Here is a 16,728-nt window from a genome sequence, read left to right as displayed (position 1 = left end):
TCACATGTCGATTAACCGGTGGGGAAATTTCCTCACTGTCACAACCCTATTTAGTACTGTATATAAAATCAAACAGGGGCGTCACATTTAGAGTATTAAGAAACAAGTGATTAATAATTATATGAACGTAAACTTTTGGAACTTATTTAGCTGTCCTCCCACTTTTAAAATGTCTGCGATGCCCCTGAAATCAACAAAGGCATAACTTTAAAAACAAAACTTGTGCATCATAGAGGATAATATTCAGACAATTTTAGAATATTTTATCTGAAATGGTGTCAGAGTTTAATTAGTTTAAGTGTTTTCAGTGTATCTGATATAATCTGATATGATCTGGCATAACTGTAAAAAACAAAGCTTGTGCATTATAGAGAATAATAATTAGACAATTTAGAGTTGATTGCATAATATTTCACAAATGGTGTCAGTGGAGTTTGACTTTTACCATTTTTACATTAAAAGTTATTTTTAAATTATTACAAAAATAAATAAAGTTCTAATTCCAAAAACAGTCTTGTGCAATAACCAGGATCCTCTGAACATTTTGGTCCTGGTTTTATTGTGTAATTTCATATGGTAAATGTTTTTAATTAATTTGTATGATTATTTATATTATTTTAATTGAGAATTTAAGCCTTGTGCAACTTAAAGGGCATATTTATGTTTATCTGACATATGTTTTGGCTTAAACTATAACATGAGCAAAGAATTTAATTGGTTTGAAAATAAATGTCAAACATCAAACTTAATTTACCGCGGTGTGAACAGCTTCACAGATTTTTTATGGACACTATATGAGGAGAAAATACACACACTCAAGGTTACTATACATTCAGTTGTGTATAGCAAAATTAGAGATGCTCGATCAGCATTTTTGGGGCCGATTACCAATCACTAGGCCCTCACGGAATCTGCGAACACAGAAATCCGCACATTTTCCGCAGAATTCCGCAGACTTTTAGCCCATCATTAATTCTGTTCATTTACTTGAGTAAATGTATATATCTGAAATCATTCAGTTTTTATTCCGTAATTTATTACTTTTTATTTAATATTTTAAGGTGTAAGTTATGATACTCCGCTGGATACTCCCAAATTAATTCCACTGAAATCTGCAGATTTTTACCAAAATTCTCTGCAGAAATAGCAAAAAACATCCGCAGATTCCGTCTGGCCCTACCGATCGCCAAAATCATGATCTGCCGATTGCCGATCACTGCCGATCACAGAAGTCAATAAGTCAATAAAGTGTGCTATCTTTCCCTAATAAGGCAGAGTAACCTAAAATTATTCCAAACAAAGAGAAGTCAGGCAGACCAACACACATCAGATTCGCTTAATAGGATGTAGCCTCTTAATACACTGATTACATTTTATAATTGGCAGCAAAATGTAAAACTTGTTACACCAAAACGGGCTACTGCCATAAAGGACAATATGGCAAGTTTTTTTTTTTTTTTTTCTGTCATTATATGAACGTCCAATGTAGTTGAGGAACCAACATCAGATCCATAATAGAAATAATGTGGTAAGCTACTGTAAGCCAATGTCGTCCTTCCTAAATAACAAGGCAGAGAAACAAGCAGGAACAACCAGATGAACTAGTATCTAATGAATAAGTACTAGTGCATTAAATAGATACTAGTATCTAACGATTAAGTACTAGTACCTAATACTTAAGTACTAGTATCTATAAATTAGTTTCTAGTATCTAATTAATAAGTATTACATTTACATTTAATCATTTAGCAGACGCTTTTATGAAAATGAAGCAATTTACACAACTATAAGAGCAACAATGAATAAGTTTTGTAGGCAAGTGTCAGGTGTGTAAGGTCTAAGAAGGAAAGCATTAGTAATTTAAGTTTTTTTTTTTTTTTTTTTTTGAGTACAGTTAGTGGTATAGCCAGAGAGACAATTGCAGATTAGGAAGTGGAGACTAAATAGTTGAGTTTTTAGTCGTTTCTTGAAGACAGCAAGGGACTCTGCCGTTCTGATGCAGTTAGGCAGTTCATTCCACCAACTGGGCAGATTGAATGCGAGATTCATATAAATACCAGTACTTAATGAATAACTAGCAGTACATAACAGTAGTCCCAATTGGAATACATAGTACTAGTCAAAACTGAACAGTTGATATCTCAATGACAGATCCTATAGAAATTAATGGAAAAAATGTAAATTTGTTACTAGTAACTACAGAATAGTTACTAGTAACTATTAAAATTAGTACTAGTATCTAATAAATAAAAACTATATATTTAATAAGTACTATCTAATGAATAAGTACTAGTATCTAATAAAATAAACCTGCCTAATGAGTAAGCACTAGTATATTTTGAAAACTCTAGTATTTAATTATTAGCACAAGTTTTTAATTTAAAAGATATCTGAAAAATAAGCACAAGTAACATGAAAAAAGACACTAGTATGGCAGGGCTCGAAATTGCAACCATTTTGGTTGCATATGCGCCTGAAATTTTATCTATACGACCTCAAAATATATTTGGGAGCATTTGTGCAAGTGCATGTGTTGTGTGCGACCAGTTTTTACTTTGCAAAATGTTCACCACATGCGCGGATTCGGGAGACATTCATGCTGAATGCATCTCTGTGCTTGAAACGGGAAACGCAGTGCTCAGGAATGGTTTAAAACAGTTGTCATGTCAACTTGCTGCAGTAAACAAAGCCAAGTCCGTAATGCTTGCCCCGCCTTCGCGCTCTTCTTATTGGCCCACTGCTCTAGCACTGAAATATCAACTGTCAATCACTCAGTTAAACGGACATCGCAAACAGGCCTACACTGAGTAAACTAATATCGCTACTCATGAAAAGACTGGTATTGCTATTAACATCACTTATGCATATAATAAGGTACAGTATATGTTAAAAGCATCAGTGCAATTTCAGACAGCACCCGTGAGAACAGCACAGTTATATCATTAACAGAGTTATTCATGTCAAGCAGTGCGTGCAGGGCCGGTAGGTGCTCTGTATATCTTTTGGACACTCAGTTATGTTATAAAAATGTTATTTCTTGAGATAACGGGACGAGACATATTTTCCTCGCGCTTGCATTTATACTGTTAATTTCAAATGCAATTAATATGTTTGTATAAAACTTGTAGTAATGATGCTTATGATTGGTGGGTGTGACTACAGTTTTGCTGATGCGCTTACATTTTTAAAGTTATGAGCACCGGTGCTACCAAGCAAAAAGGTTAATTTCAAGCCCTGCTAATGGGTGACGCGGTGGCATAGTGGGTTGCACCTTATTTCACAGCAAGAAGTATAGGTGAATTGAATGTGTTAAAATCGACTGTAGTGTATGAGTCTCTGAATAAGTGTATGTGCTTCCCAGTGATGGGTTGTGGTTGGAAGGGCATCTGCTGTGTAAAACATACGCTGGATAAGTTGGTGGTTCATTCCACTGTGGCAACCCCAGATTACAGTTTTTTTTTCATTTGTTTTGCCACAAATTTCAGAACCCTGTTATCAATTTTCAAAACTCGAAACATTCACTACTTTAAACACAGACTCTCCAGTGTTCAATACTCTGCATGCTGCATTTATTTCCTTTAAGAAGTCTTGCATTTGAAGGATCATTGGTTCACATAATCCTGTTATCATACAAATACTACAGGAACAAACTTTAGATCACCAGCACACAAGATGCACATTGTTACAATAAACAATCTTTTACAGTCATTTTTTTCTCACTGCAAGTCCCCATATAGAAAGCTGATATATGGCATGATATATGGCAACATATGGAAATTACAACTGGTCTCGACATACTGTATTTAAAATCTCATAATAGTCAATAATTTGTCAAAATCCCTGTTTACATTTTTTCAGCCATATCACGTGTGTGTGTGTGTGTGTGTGTGTGCAAAAAGAGGCTCTTGTACAACAAATCCAAAAGGCTTGATCTCAACAATAGCTGATAGTCACTTTTGCTGGAACTTGATTCCAGGGTCTCCTGTTTACAAGACAGGCACTTTGACTAACTAAACTACAGCGCCAAACAACCTTGACAGGGGCTAATTTTTTAATCGAAAAAAGAAAAAATAACTAACAACTGTACCGCTGCTCTTAACAAAAATCCACCCTGGCACCTGTACATTAGGCACTGCTGGGATTTGAACCCAGGATCTCCTGTTTACGAGACAGGCACTTTGACCAACTAAGCCACAGCGCCAACCCTGTAAAGCAGCTAACATGTTTTTGCACACAGAGACTAAAAAAAGACAGCGAGTCTAAAAATGGCAAGCAAAGAGGTTGTTTAACTCTATTTGTCGCACTATTCATTACGCCTCAAAGCTATACAATTTTATAATTCGATCCGGCAAGCTCTATAAAACAAGCACATGCACCACCTGTTCAAAGGAACTGCTGGGATTTGAGCCCAGGACCTCCTGTTTACAAGACAGGCGCTTTTACCAGCTAAGCCACAGCGCCACAAAAATTGACAGGAAGAAAAATTTTCTGTGCTTTCTACTCAGTTACTTTGCACATGCATAAAGAGGCTCTTGTACGACAAATCCAAAAGGCGTGATCTCAACAATAGGTGGCAGTTACTTTTCCCCAAAACCACAGGTTGCCTTCGAGTCATTCCTCAAGCCCACTAGGCCCTACACCGTTTTCTAATCTTCCTTATTTAAAACAGCTCAATTAAGTCATCGGCTTTATTGTAGAGTACCCCTAGTATCTGAGCCTGCACTGCGCAATGAAAGAAAGAAGCAAAACGAGATGGACAGATGGCTAAAATGTTAGAAACGCACCACACCTTAAGTCAGTGAAGAAAAAGAGCCAAGCTTGCAATTCTGGTGGAACTCGAACCCACAACCTTTGAATGGCTCAGCTCACAGCCTAGAGGTCCAATGCGCTATCCATTGCGCCACAGAGCCTGAGTGCTCTGCTGCCTCCAGCACTGTTGCACAGAAAGCTCTTTTTAGTACTCTCTGGCCCATGAAAGAACAGCCAACTGCTGACAAGGTACTGATGGGATTCAAACCCAGGATCTCCTGTTTACTAAGCAGACACTTTGACCAACTTAGCCACAGCACAACACAATCTCGACAGGGGCTAATTGTTTAATTGGAAAAAAGAAAAAAAACTAACAACGGTAGCGCTGCATGTGTGAATGTCTGGACTTGAAATATCAAAGTCCAATTGGTTAGGCATTACCACATTATGCTATATAAAGGCATCGTCCAAAGCCCTCTTGAACGAGCAGCGTTCTTAAGGATTTGAGTTTTGTTAAGAAACCGACTGCTAAACATCCCGCTGCGTAAACACTCGTTACTCTTAACAAAAACCAAGCCTGGCACCTGTACATTAGGCACTGCTGGGATTTGAACCCAGGATCTCCTGTTTACTAGACAGGCGCTTTGACCAACTAAGCCACAGCGCCAACGTCAAATAACCCACATCCTTTGAATAGCTCAGCTCACCGCCTAGAAGTCCAATGCGCTATCCATTGCACTGCAAAGCCTGTCATTTTTATGCCATATGACTTACAAGCAAAATGCATATTTCATCCCTGGTTGGGCTTGAAGCACCAACCTTTCAGTTAACAGCTGATATATGATATATGGATGACAGATATTTAGTGCAGGGTCACCTACAATGGTAGAAACGCTGAACTTTGTCTCAAAAGGTCTGCTATATGAATCATAATAAAAGTTTGCTGAAAGACAGACAGAAAGGTCACAGAAACGCCCAACGTGGGGCTCGAATCCTCGACCCTGAGTTTAAGAGTTTCATGCTCTACTGACTGAGCTAGCCGGACCATTTACAAACTAATTCAAGAGCTAGACACCATTTACAACAATACCTTCCCTACCCGTGACAATCTTCTGCTAAATCCTGATTTCATCTTGTAACGCTGAACAGAATGTAGCCCAGAATCTATGCCCAGTGCACGTGTTAGCAGTTGCAAGGCAGCAAAATGTTTAATTCGCTCCTGGGTGGGCTTGAACCACCAACCTTTCAGTTATCAGCCGAATGCGCTGACTGATTGCACCACAGAAACTTAGCAAATGGTCACCTACAGTGGTAGAAACACTGAACTTTGTCTTAAAAGGTCTGCTTTATGAAGCCTAATGAAAGTTTGCTGAGAGAGAGACAGAAAGTTAACAGAAACACCCAACGTGGGGCTCAAACCCACAATCCTGAGATTAAGAGTCTCATGCTCTACCGACTGAGCTAGCCGGGCTAGTGAGTAGCTTATTCAAGAGCTAGACACCATTTACATCAACACCTTCACTACCCGTTACAATATTCTGCTAAATCCTGATTTCATCTTGTAACGCTGAACAGAATGTGATTTTTAACCTTTTAAAGAAGAAATTTAAACTACACACAAACACATTTTTATTGCAATTTATTACAATGTTTTGTGCAGGATACATTAGCATATTTTACATACCACTAGTTTTTTTTTTCTTTTAGATTTCATTTATAAAAAGTCTTACAACTTTTCACAGTAGTTTTATTCTAAACCTACAAACATAATGTCATAAACATCTTATGCATATCACCACAAGACAACAAGAGCTTGTGACATACAAAAAATACTTCCTGTCAAAAACATTAAAGCCAGTTTTAACTTATCAATTTTTAACATTTTTTGTCACTTTTAGGTGTACTTGACTTATCTTCATTTACAATAATATGTTCTGATTTGTTCACAAACAGCAGACCCAGAGTGTTCACTGTAAATACATGGTCTCACATTCTCATCGCTGTCAACTGCTCTTTCAAATCCAGTAGGAAAATGAACAGCTTTGACAAAGGTCAATTATATTTTGACCGTACATCCTCGAACCAGCTTCTGCATTGTACAGTTTCCAAATCTGCCAACTGCATACAGGCGATGCTGGTCATCACTGACAAAGTCTGATATCTTGAAAATACTGCCATCTTTCAAAATCACAACTGAGTTGTTTCTTTTCTTTGTCTTTGTATATGTTTAGCTGTGAATGACTTCTCCATCGGCAACTATTCTGCTATAGTGCCTGCCAGTTCAGGTCCCAGATAAATCTAACAATGCATGCAATGCATTTACATCCTTTTCGGACACTGGCCTAATCTATGGGATTACAAGTGCAGTCACCTTGTCATATCTAGCATAGTTCCTTACATTATGTGTACTGGAGGTCATTTCTGTGTAGAATGACTTATTTTCAGGTGAGACATCAGATGAGCAGGCTTTAGCTATGCGTGGTAAAGCACGAGACCATGCTCCCCAATTGCAAATCCGCTAGAGCACTGCATTGCTGCCTTTTACTTGCTTGAGCGAATAGCCATTGTAGTTCCCAAACATGAAAGCAGACTGGGCCCAGAGTGGACCCAAATTCTCTACACTTTTAGTCAAATGCAGAAGTGAATGCACATTGTAGGCCATCTGATCTTCACCATACAAAGACTGAACCGATTTAACATACAGCTCAAGAGCCTCACGAGCATGTTTAAAAGCCAGTTTTGCCATTCATGAGCTTTCCAAAAATGTTGCTGAACAATAGAACGTGGAATTCGTGGAAAAATGCTTGGAGGCTTAATTGCTAAAAGATTTCCATCCACTTTTTCAGTATTCAAACCAACATACCATGGCTTACAGTAGTTTTTGGAATCAAACCATAAAGTAGACATTTGTCTGCAACACACAGTGCATGTAATCAGGGACCATGCCATTGATCAGGTAAAAATTTGGCAAGTCCACGATAGGAGATGGTCCTTTTATGCCCAAAATGCTCTGTTCGTTACTTTTGGCAATTTCACCTATTTGCACAGTTGTGTTGTGATCTCTAAGGTCTGGCACCTCTTCCAAACAAAGATACACTCTCACAGACCCATTACCTTTTCTTACCTGAATATCTGGATGAAGACAGTGCCCACACCCATACTCTCCATTAAACTGTTTGAAATTTTGCATTAAAGGATGTGCAACAGCATTACAAATAGCACATAATGCATAGACCTTTGTGATTTTGACTGAGTGATTTTCTGGGTCCTGCCACTGAAGTCCTGTTTGTCCAAGACTTTTGCATTCCTCTACAAAAGGTTTGAGGAAGCTAGTCATCAGTGGCTTAGATGAGCCAAACCACAATGCACAAAGTAGCACATTTTTATCTCTTTCCTCTTGGGGCAATTCATTAACAGAACATAGTAAGGGCCAAATGCTGAATTTAGATGACTCGAATACAGGCACTCCATCCCAATTGAATGAGAGAGAAAAGAAAGAATCATTAAATGATTTTAGATGTTTCTAAAATCTCCACCAGAGATATCTGTGATATTATCTGAATTTCATTTAATTATGTTTATCAAGGCTACATTTATTTGATCAAATATTTAGTAAAAACTGGAATAATGTGAAATAATAATATAGGCAAATTAAATAAATAAAGAATAATTTATTCAAACAATTCAAATCAAATAAAATCCACTTAATTGATGAGCAAATCAAACACAATAGAATTCTTGCAATATATGAGTAATATTAAGCTTTTATATTTTAACAATAATAATTTTTTGAACATTAGTGTATATCACATTACATTTCAAGCAATTAGAAACTATCTTTCTATATGTCTGTTGTACAATCAGTTTGATTTCTCTACAGTGTTTCGAGTTCAAGCTGTTTTTTACTACCACCCTCTGCTACTTTTACAGGTAGAAATAAGATATAAGTTAGAATAGATTTAATTAGACAACTGGTTCATTGTAAATAAATGTGACACATTAGGCTTTGATTAAAATTATAGTTTTCTGGATCAAGGAGCAATATGCAAACAAATATTTTTTTTACTACCAAAGGAATAAAGTATTGCATTATGTTATATACAGTATTATTGTACTATTATTACATTATGCATTTCAACAAAAACATACATTGTATATTACAACATCACACTATGTGTTATATACAGTTGAAGTCTGATTTATTAGCCCGCTTTTTTATTTTTTTCCACCAATTTCTGTTTAATGGAGAGAAGATTTGTTCAGCACATTTTTTTAAACATCAAAGTTTTAATAACTCATTTCTAAGAACTAATTTATTTTTATCTTTGCCCTGATGACAGTAAATAATATTTGACTAGATATTCTTCAAGACACTTTTATACCACTTAAAGTGACATTTGAAGGTTTAACTAGGTAAATTATGTTAAATAGGCAGGTTAGGGTAATTAGGCAAGTTATTGTATAACGATGGTTTGTTTTGTAGACTATGCCAAAAAAAAAAAAAAAAAAGCTTAAAGACGCTCATAATATTGACCTTGAAAAATGTATTCGAAATAAAACAAATAAGATTTTTTCCCAGAAGAAAAAATAGTATCATACCTGTGGTAGCAAAATTATATATATACATATATATTTATATATTTTTTAAATAAGTACTTTTTCAAGATAATACCTCAGACTCGTTGTTTAGAAAAAGTAAAAAGTTTAGCTTACACTTAAAATCAAAACAAAGTATTTACTATTAGTGTTTATTATGTATCATTATCTGAAGACAAGAGGTTAAAATGTAGCTTTAAAAAGTGACCCTGACCATGACCTGACCATGTAATTTAATCCAATCACAGAAACTCAAACCGACCAATCAGCAAGTGTCTGCTACCCCCCACTGTGCAAGAGGTGTGAAAAGAAGCAGGTCTCTAGCAACACCTCAACTTTTTTATTGCTTTTTGTTCTTTTCTCTCCTATGTTTGAACTTTGAACTGAACTTTGAGCACCTTGAACACTTGAAACACTGAAATTGTCTTTTCTTTTGATTTTTAAAAAAATGTACCATTGACAATTGCGGTGAAATCTTTGATGCCACTGATGGAGTAGACGGGGGCTGGGGCTGGGCCTCAAGTTGTCTCGTCTCCATCACCTCCTGAGCAGGTACAGTAGGGGCAGGTTGTTGCACCGTTTGTGCTGGAGCAGCAGCAGCAGCAGTACTCTGCTGAAAATAAATCACAAAAATTATATAGTCATGGCAGGGTCGAGTGGCCGAGCAGTCTAAGGCGCTGGATTAAGGCTCCAATCTCTTTGGGGGTGTGGGTTTGAATCCCACCGCTGCCAGGCAGTACTTTTAGGATGCTTGAGAATGACCTCTCTGCTTGAGCAAACAGACTTGCAAAGTGATACTGCATGCTTCCGCTCACATCCAAACGTAGACTCCTTGGCCAAAGTTGAAGGGCTTCACTAGGAAGCTCGGCGTCCTCTCTGCTTCCGAAAAATTGGGCAGAAAAGGGACCACTGCAAGGAGTCATCCGGGATAGAGTAGCCAAGGGATCTAAGGTGTTGGATTTAGGCTCCAGTCACTTCGTGGGCGTGGATTCGAATCCCACCGCTGCCAGGCAGTCCCTTTAGGATGCATAGATACATCTAGGGTAGCGTGGCCGAGAGTCTAAGGTGCTGCAATTAGATTCCAGTCTCTTCGGGGCCGTGGGTTCGAATCCCACCACTGCCAAATGTGGTTTTAAACACGGCCAAACTGCTTGAGTGTGTGCGCGTTCTCAGTGAACGCTGGAACTGAGAGAGTAAATTTAGGTTGGCGACTAGTTAGTATAATGTGTTCTTTGAAACTCAAGGCAGACTCGTTGGTGTGACAGCAACACATCCCCAAGCTCGAATCTGCTCAGTAGCAAGTGTCTTTCCCATGATTAGATTGCAGCATCTTAACAAAGTCTGCACTGGACGTCTCTCTCTGCCATTGCTCCTTTTTAGCAAGAGCACCCTATTGAAACAGGAACAGTAAAGATTCACAATTAGAGTAGTAATACTCCATAACTGGATTTTAATATAATAACAACAACAATGTGGTTTCTGCTGTAATGGAATCAGTAACTTTCACTCTTTTGTGAAATAACAGTTACCTTGTAATCAGGTGCTTAAATGCATCGCAGCTGGCTGCCGTTAGGGGAAGACTTCAAATGCCTTGAGGTGTGCTCAAATAGAGACAGAACTGTGGTTGACAGGAAGGTGGGAGTGCTTCCTAAGCTGGTATTAAGGAGCTCTCTTTCTTTGTGGAGGAGCTCCAGCTAGGCATGGCTAAATTGAACTGATTTCTTAGAGCTGTTGCGCTACTTGAAACAAGTTGGTGTCGAAACTGCTCAGGGAAAGCAGTTTTGTAAGGTAGCGTGGCCGAGCGGTCTAAGGCGCTGGATTAAGGCTCCAGTCTCTTCGGGTGCATGGGTTCGAATCCCACCGCTGCCAGGCAGTCCTTTTAGGATGCTTGAGAATGACCTCTGTGCTTGAGCAAACAGACTTGCAAAGAGATACTGCATGCTTCCGCTCACATCCAAATGTAGACTCCTTGGCCAAAGTTAAAGGGCTTCACTAGGAAGCTCTGCGTCTTCTCTCCTGTTCTGCTTCCGTAAAATTGGGCAGAAAAGGGACCACTGCATGGATACATCTAGGGTAGTGTGGCCGAGGGGTCTAAGGCGCTGGATTTATCCTACAGTCTCTTCGGGGGCGTGGGTTAGAATCCCACCGCTGCCAGATGTGATTTTAAACACGGCCAAACTGCTTGAGTGTGTGCGCGTTCGCAGTGAACGCTGGAAGTGAGAGAGTAAATTTAAGTCGTCAACTAGTCAGTATATTGTGTTCTATGAAACTCACGGCAGACTCGTTGGTGTGACAGCAACACATCCCCAAGATCGAATCTGCTCAGTGGCAAGTGTCTTTCCTACGATTAGATTGCAGCATCTTAACAAAGTCTGCACTGGAAGTCTCTCTCTGCCATTGCTCCTTTTAGCAAGAGCACCCTATTGAAACAGGAACAGTAAAGATTCACAATTAGAGTAGTAATACTCTATAACTGGATTTGAATATAATAACAACAACAATGTGGGGACTGCTGTGATGGAATCATTAACTTTCACTCTTTTGTGAAATAACAGTTACCTTGTAATCAGGTGCTAAAGTGCATCGCAGCTGGCTGCCGTAAGGAGAAGACTTCAAATGCCTTGAGGTGTGCTCAAATAGAGACAGAACTGTGGTTGACAGGAAGGTGGGAGTGCTTCCTAAGCTGGTATTAAGGAGGTCTCTTTCTTTGTGGAGGAGCTCCAGCTAGGCATGGCTAAATTGAACTGATTTCCCAGAGCTGTTGCGCTACTTGAAACAAGTTGGTGTCGAAACTGCTCAGGGAAAGCTGCTTTGGAAGGTAGCGTGGCCGAGCGGTCTAAGGCGCTGGATTAAGGCTTCAGTCTCTTCGGGGGCGTGGGTTCGAATCCCACTGCTGCCAGGCAGTGCTTTTAGGATGCTTGAGAATTACCTCTCTGCTTGAGCAAACAGACTTGCAAAATGATACTGCATGCTTCTGCATGGATCGGTCTAATGCGCTGGATTTAGGCTCCTGTCTCTTCGGGGGCGTGGGTTCGAATCCCACAGCTGCCAGATGTGGTTTTAAACATGGCCAAACGGCTTGAGTGTGTGTGTGAGTCTTAGTGAACGCTGGAAATGAGAGAGTACATTTAAGTTGGCAACTAGTCAGTATAATGTGTTCTTTGAAACTCACGGCAGACTTGTTGGTGTGACAGCAACACATTCCCAAGCTCGAATCTGCTCAGGAGCAAGTGTCTTTCCCACGATTAGATTGCAGCATCTTAACAAAGTCTGCACTGGAAGTCTCTCTCTGCCATTGCTCCTTTTAGCAAGAGCACCCTATTGAAACAGGAACAGTAAAGATTCACAATTAGAGTAGTAATACTCTATAACTGGATTTGAATATAATAACAACAACAATGTGGGGTCTGCTGTGATGGAATCAGTAACTTTCACTCTTTTGTGAAATAACAGTTACCTTGTAATCAGGTGCTAAAATGCATTGCAGCTGGCAGCCGTAAGGAGAAGACTTCAAATGCCTTGAGGTGTGCTCAAATAGAGACAGAACTGTGGTTGACAGGAAGGTGGGAGTGCTTCCTAAGCTGGTATTAAGGAGCTCTCTTTCTTTGTGGAGGAGCTCCAGCTAGGCATGGCTAAATTGAACTGATTTCCCAGAGCTGTTGCGCTACTTGAAACAAGTTGGTGTCGAAACTGCTCAGGGAAAGCAGTTTTGTAAGGTAGCGTGGCCGAGTGGTCTAAGGCGCTGGATTAAGTCTCTAGTCTCTTCGGGGGCGTGGGTTCGAATCCCACCGCTGCCAGGCAGTCCTTTTAGGATGCTTGAGAATTACCTCTCTGCTTGAGCAAACAGACTTGCGAAGAGATACTGCATGCTTCCGCTCACATCCAAATGTAGACTCCTTGGCCAAAGTTGAAGGGCTTCACTAGGAACGAATCCCACCGCTGCCAGATGTGGTTTTAAACACGGCCAAACTGCTTGAGTGTGTGCACATTCGCAGTGAACGCTGGAAGTGAGGGAGTAAATTTAAGTGGTCAACTAGTCAGTATAATGTGTTCTTTGAAACTCACGGCAGACTCGTTGGTGTGACAGCAACACATTCCCAAGCTCGAATCTGCTCAGGAGCAAGTGTCTTTCCCACGATTAGATTGCAGCATCTTAACAAAGTCTGCACTGGAAGTCTCTCTCTGCCATTGCTCCTTTTAGCAAGAGCACCCTATTGAAACAGGAACAGTAAAGATTCACAATTAGAGTAGTAATACTCTATAGCTGGATTTGAATATAATAACAACAACAATGTGGGGTCTGCTGTGATGGAATCAGTAACTTTCACTCTTTTGTGAAATAACAGTTACCTTGTAATCAGGTGCTAAAATGCATCGCAGCTGGCTGCCGTAAGGAGAAGACTTCAAATGCTTTGAGGTGTGCTCAAATAGAGACAGAACTGTGGTTGACAGGAAGGTGGGAGTGCTTCCTAAGCTGGTATTAAGGAGCTCTCTTTCTTTGTGGAGGAGCTCCAGCTAGGCATGGCTAAATTGAACTGATTTCCCAAAGCTTTTGCGTTACTTGAAACAAGTTGGTGTGAAAACTGCTCAGGGAAAGCGGCTTTGTAAGGTAGCGTGGCCGAGTGGTCCAAGGCGCTGGATTAAGGCTCCAGTCTCTTCGGGGTCGAGGATTCTAATCCCACCGCTGCCAGGCAGTCCTTTTAGGATGCTTGAGAATGACCTCTCTGCTTGAGCAAACAGACTTGCAAAGAGATACTGCATGCTTCCGCTCACATCCAAATGTAGACTCCTTGGCCAAAGTTGAAGGGCTTCACTAGGAAGCTCTGCGTCCTCTCTGCTGTTCTGCTTCCGTAAAATTGGGCAGAAAAGGGACCACTGCATGAATTCATCTAGGGTAGCTTGGCCGAGGGGTCTAAGGCACTGTATTTGGGCTCCAGTCTCTTCAGGTGTGTGGGTTAGAATCCTACCGCTGCCAGATGTGATTTTAAACACGGCCAAACTGCTTGAGTGTGTGCGCGTTCGCAGTGAACGCTGGAAATGAGAGAGTAAATTTAGGTTGGCGACTAGTTAGTATAATGTGTTCTTTGAAACTCACGGCAGACTCGTTGGTGTGACAGAAACACATTCCCAAGCTCGAATCTGCTCAGGAGCAAGTGTCTTTCCCAAGATTAGATTGCAGCATCTTAACAAAGTCTGCACTGGAAGTCTCTCTCTGCCATTGCTCCTTTTAGCAAGAGCACCCTATTGAAACAGGAACAGTAAAGATTCACAATTAGAGTAGTAATACTCTATAACTGGATTTGAATATAATAACAACAACAATGTGGGGTCTGCTGTGATGGAATCAGTAACTTTCACTCTTTTGTGAAATAACAGTTACCTTGTAATCAGGTGCTAAAATGCATCGCAGATGGCTGCCGTAAGGAGAAGACTTCAAATGCCTTGAGGTGTGCTCAAATAGAGACAGAACTGTGGTTGACAGGAAGGTGGGAGTGCTTCCTAAGCTGGTATTAAGGAGGTCTCTTTCTTTGTGGAGGAGCTCCAGCTAGGCATGGCTAAATTGAATTGATTTCCCAGAGCTGTTGTGCTACTTGAAACAAGTTGGTGTCGAAACTGCTCAGGGAAAGCATCTTTGTAAGGTAGCGTGGCCGAGAGGTCTAAGGCGCTGGATTAAGGCTCTAATCTCTTTGGTGGCGTGGGTTTGAATCCCACCGCTGCCAGGCAGTCCTCTTAGGATGCTTGAGAATTACCTCTCTGCTTGAGCAGACAGACTTGCAAAATGATACTGCATGCTTCTGCTTGGATCGGTCTAATGCGCTGGATTTAGGCTCCTGTCTCTTCGGGGGCGTGGGTTCGAATCTCACAGCTGCCAGAAGTGGTTTTAAACATGGCCAAACTGCTTGAGTGTGTGTGTGAGTCTTAGTGAACGCTGGAAATGAGAGAGTACATTTAAGTTGGCAACTAGTCAGTATAATGTGTTCTTTGAAACTCACGGCAGACTTGTTGGTGTGACAGCAACACATTCCCAAGCTCGAATCTGCTCAGGAGCAAGTGTCTTTCCCACGATTAGATTGCAGCATCTTAACAAAGTCTGCACTGGAAGTCTCTCTCTGCCATTGCTCCTTTTAGCAAGAGCACACTGTTGAAACAGGAACAGTAAAGATTCACAATTACAGTAGTAATACAGTGGGGAATAAACCAGAGTCAAGAGATGTGTTGATTATGTGAGTCAGTGTTGGTATGACTTTCTGACAAAGAAATGAAAATAGCCTCACCATTTACTTTCCATTGTGTGGTTTTAAACCTTGATGAGTTTCTTGATTCTGTTGAAGACAAAATAAGATATTGTGATAAAAATTCTGGCTTACTTTGTGTTCCAGAAGACAGGAAATGTTTAAAACCACATGATCGAGAGTAAATGGTAAGCTCATTTTAATATTTAGGGTAAACATCCATTTCATGCTTGCCACTTAAAGCCTTTATACTAAAGTTCACTTTTTTGTTCTTTTTTGAAGACCTGATAGTGCTGAAAGAAGAGACACATCAATGGAATGAAATGGAAGAGAAACAACAAGAAATAACGACTGAAAAACCCACACTCACTAAAAAGACTTTATCACGTGGAAGATCTCAGAAATCCAAGTATAGGTGTAATTTCAGCTGTAAACAGAGTAGAAAGAGTTTCAGTCAAAAGCCAAACCTTGACCACACTAGGGAGAAACCTTACACCTGCAAACAGTAAAAAAAAGCTTCTATAATACAGGAAACTTAAAAGTGCACATGAGAATTCACACTGGAGAGAGGCTGTACTCTTGCCCTCTAGTGTTGAAAGAGTTGTAAGCAAAATGGCAACCTTGAAGTCTACATGAGAACTCACACTGGAGAAAGAAGCTTTATTTGCACACAGTGTGGGAAAGGTTTTTCTCAAAAACAAAACCTTACCATCCACATGAGGATTCACACTGGAGAGAAACCTTACACATGCATGCACAGAGTGTGGTTAAAGGTTCCCACATAAATGCTCACTCAAACACCACATGATAAGTCACACCGGACAGAAGCCGTTTGCATGTGCTCATTGTGGAAAGAGCTTCACAACCAAAGCTAGAATCATGAATCACACGAATGGTCACACTGGAACCCCAGTGTTTACATGTGATCATTATGGAAAGAGTCTCTCATGCAAAGACTCCATTAAGCAACACATGAAGATTCACTCAGGCGAGCGTTTTCGATGCAGTGAGTGTGGAAAGGTCTTTAAACATAAAAGAAGCCTCGTCAATCACATGAAGCTTCACAATGGAGAGAAAAAATGTCCAGCAGAGCTTAAGGCTTTCCCGGGATAGCATGGGATAGCATATCGGGACAAGTGTGAACTCTTGA

General features: G+C 40.1%; 6 non-coding genes across 6 annotated transcripts; 2 read left to right on the top strand and 4 right to left on the bottom strand.

The window, feature by feature from the left end:
* Positions 1-4,127: 4,127 nt before the first annotated feature.
* trnat-cgu (transfer RNA threonine (anticodon CGU)) lies at positions 4,128-4,201 on the bottom strand. Its single transcript has one exon. It is a non-coding gene; the product is annotated as a tRNA-Thr (tRNA).
* Positions 4,202-4,387: 186 nt separating this feature from the next.
* On the bottom strand, positions 4,388-4,461 carry trnat-ugu (transfer RNA threonine (anticodon UGU)). Its single transcript has one exon. It is a non-coding gene; the product is annotated as a tRNA-Thr (tRNA).
* An 881-nt stretch (positions 4,462-5,342) lies between these two features.
* trnat-agu (transfer RNA threonine (anticodon AGU)) lies at positions 5,343-5,416 on the bottom strand. The gene has a single exon. It is a non-coding gene; the product is annotated as a tRNA-Thr (tRNA).
* Positions 5,417-5,963: 547 nt separating this feature from the next.
* trnai-gau (transfer RNA isoleucine (anticodon GAU)) lies at positions 5,964-6,037 on the bottom strand. The gene has a single exon. It is a non-coding gene; the product is annotated as a tRNA-Ile (tRNA).
* A 6,125-nt stretch (positions 6,038-12,162) lies between these two features.
* On the top strand, positions 12,163-12,244 carry trnal-aag (transfer RNA leucine (anticodon AAG)). Its single transcript has one exon. It is a non-coding gene; the product is annotated as a tRNA-Leu (tRNA).
* An 816-nt stretch (positions 12,245-13,060) lies between these two features.
* Positions 13,061-13,142, top strand: trnal-aag (transfer RNA leucine (anticodon AAG)). Its single transcript has one exon. It is a non-coding gene; the product is annotated as a tRNA-Leu (tRNA).
* Positions 13,143-16,728: the final 3,586 nt, after the last annotated feature.

Source organism: Danio rerio, chromosome 4, assembly GCF_052040795.2.
Source record: "Danio rerio strain M-AB ecotype USA chromosome 4, GRCz13ab, whole genome shotgun sequence".
Taxonomy (NCBI): domain Eukaryota; kingdom Metazoa; phylum Chordata; class Actinopteri; order Cypriniformes; family Danionidae; genus Danio; species Danio rerio.
This window is presented reverse-complemented; position numbering and strand designations above follow the sequence as displayed.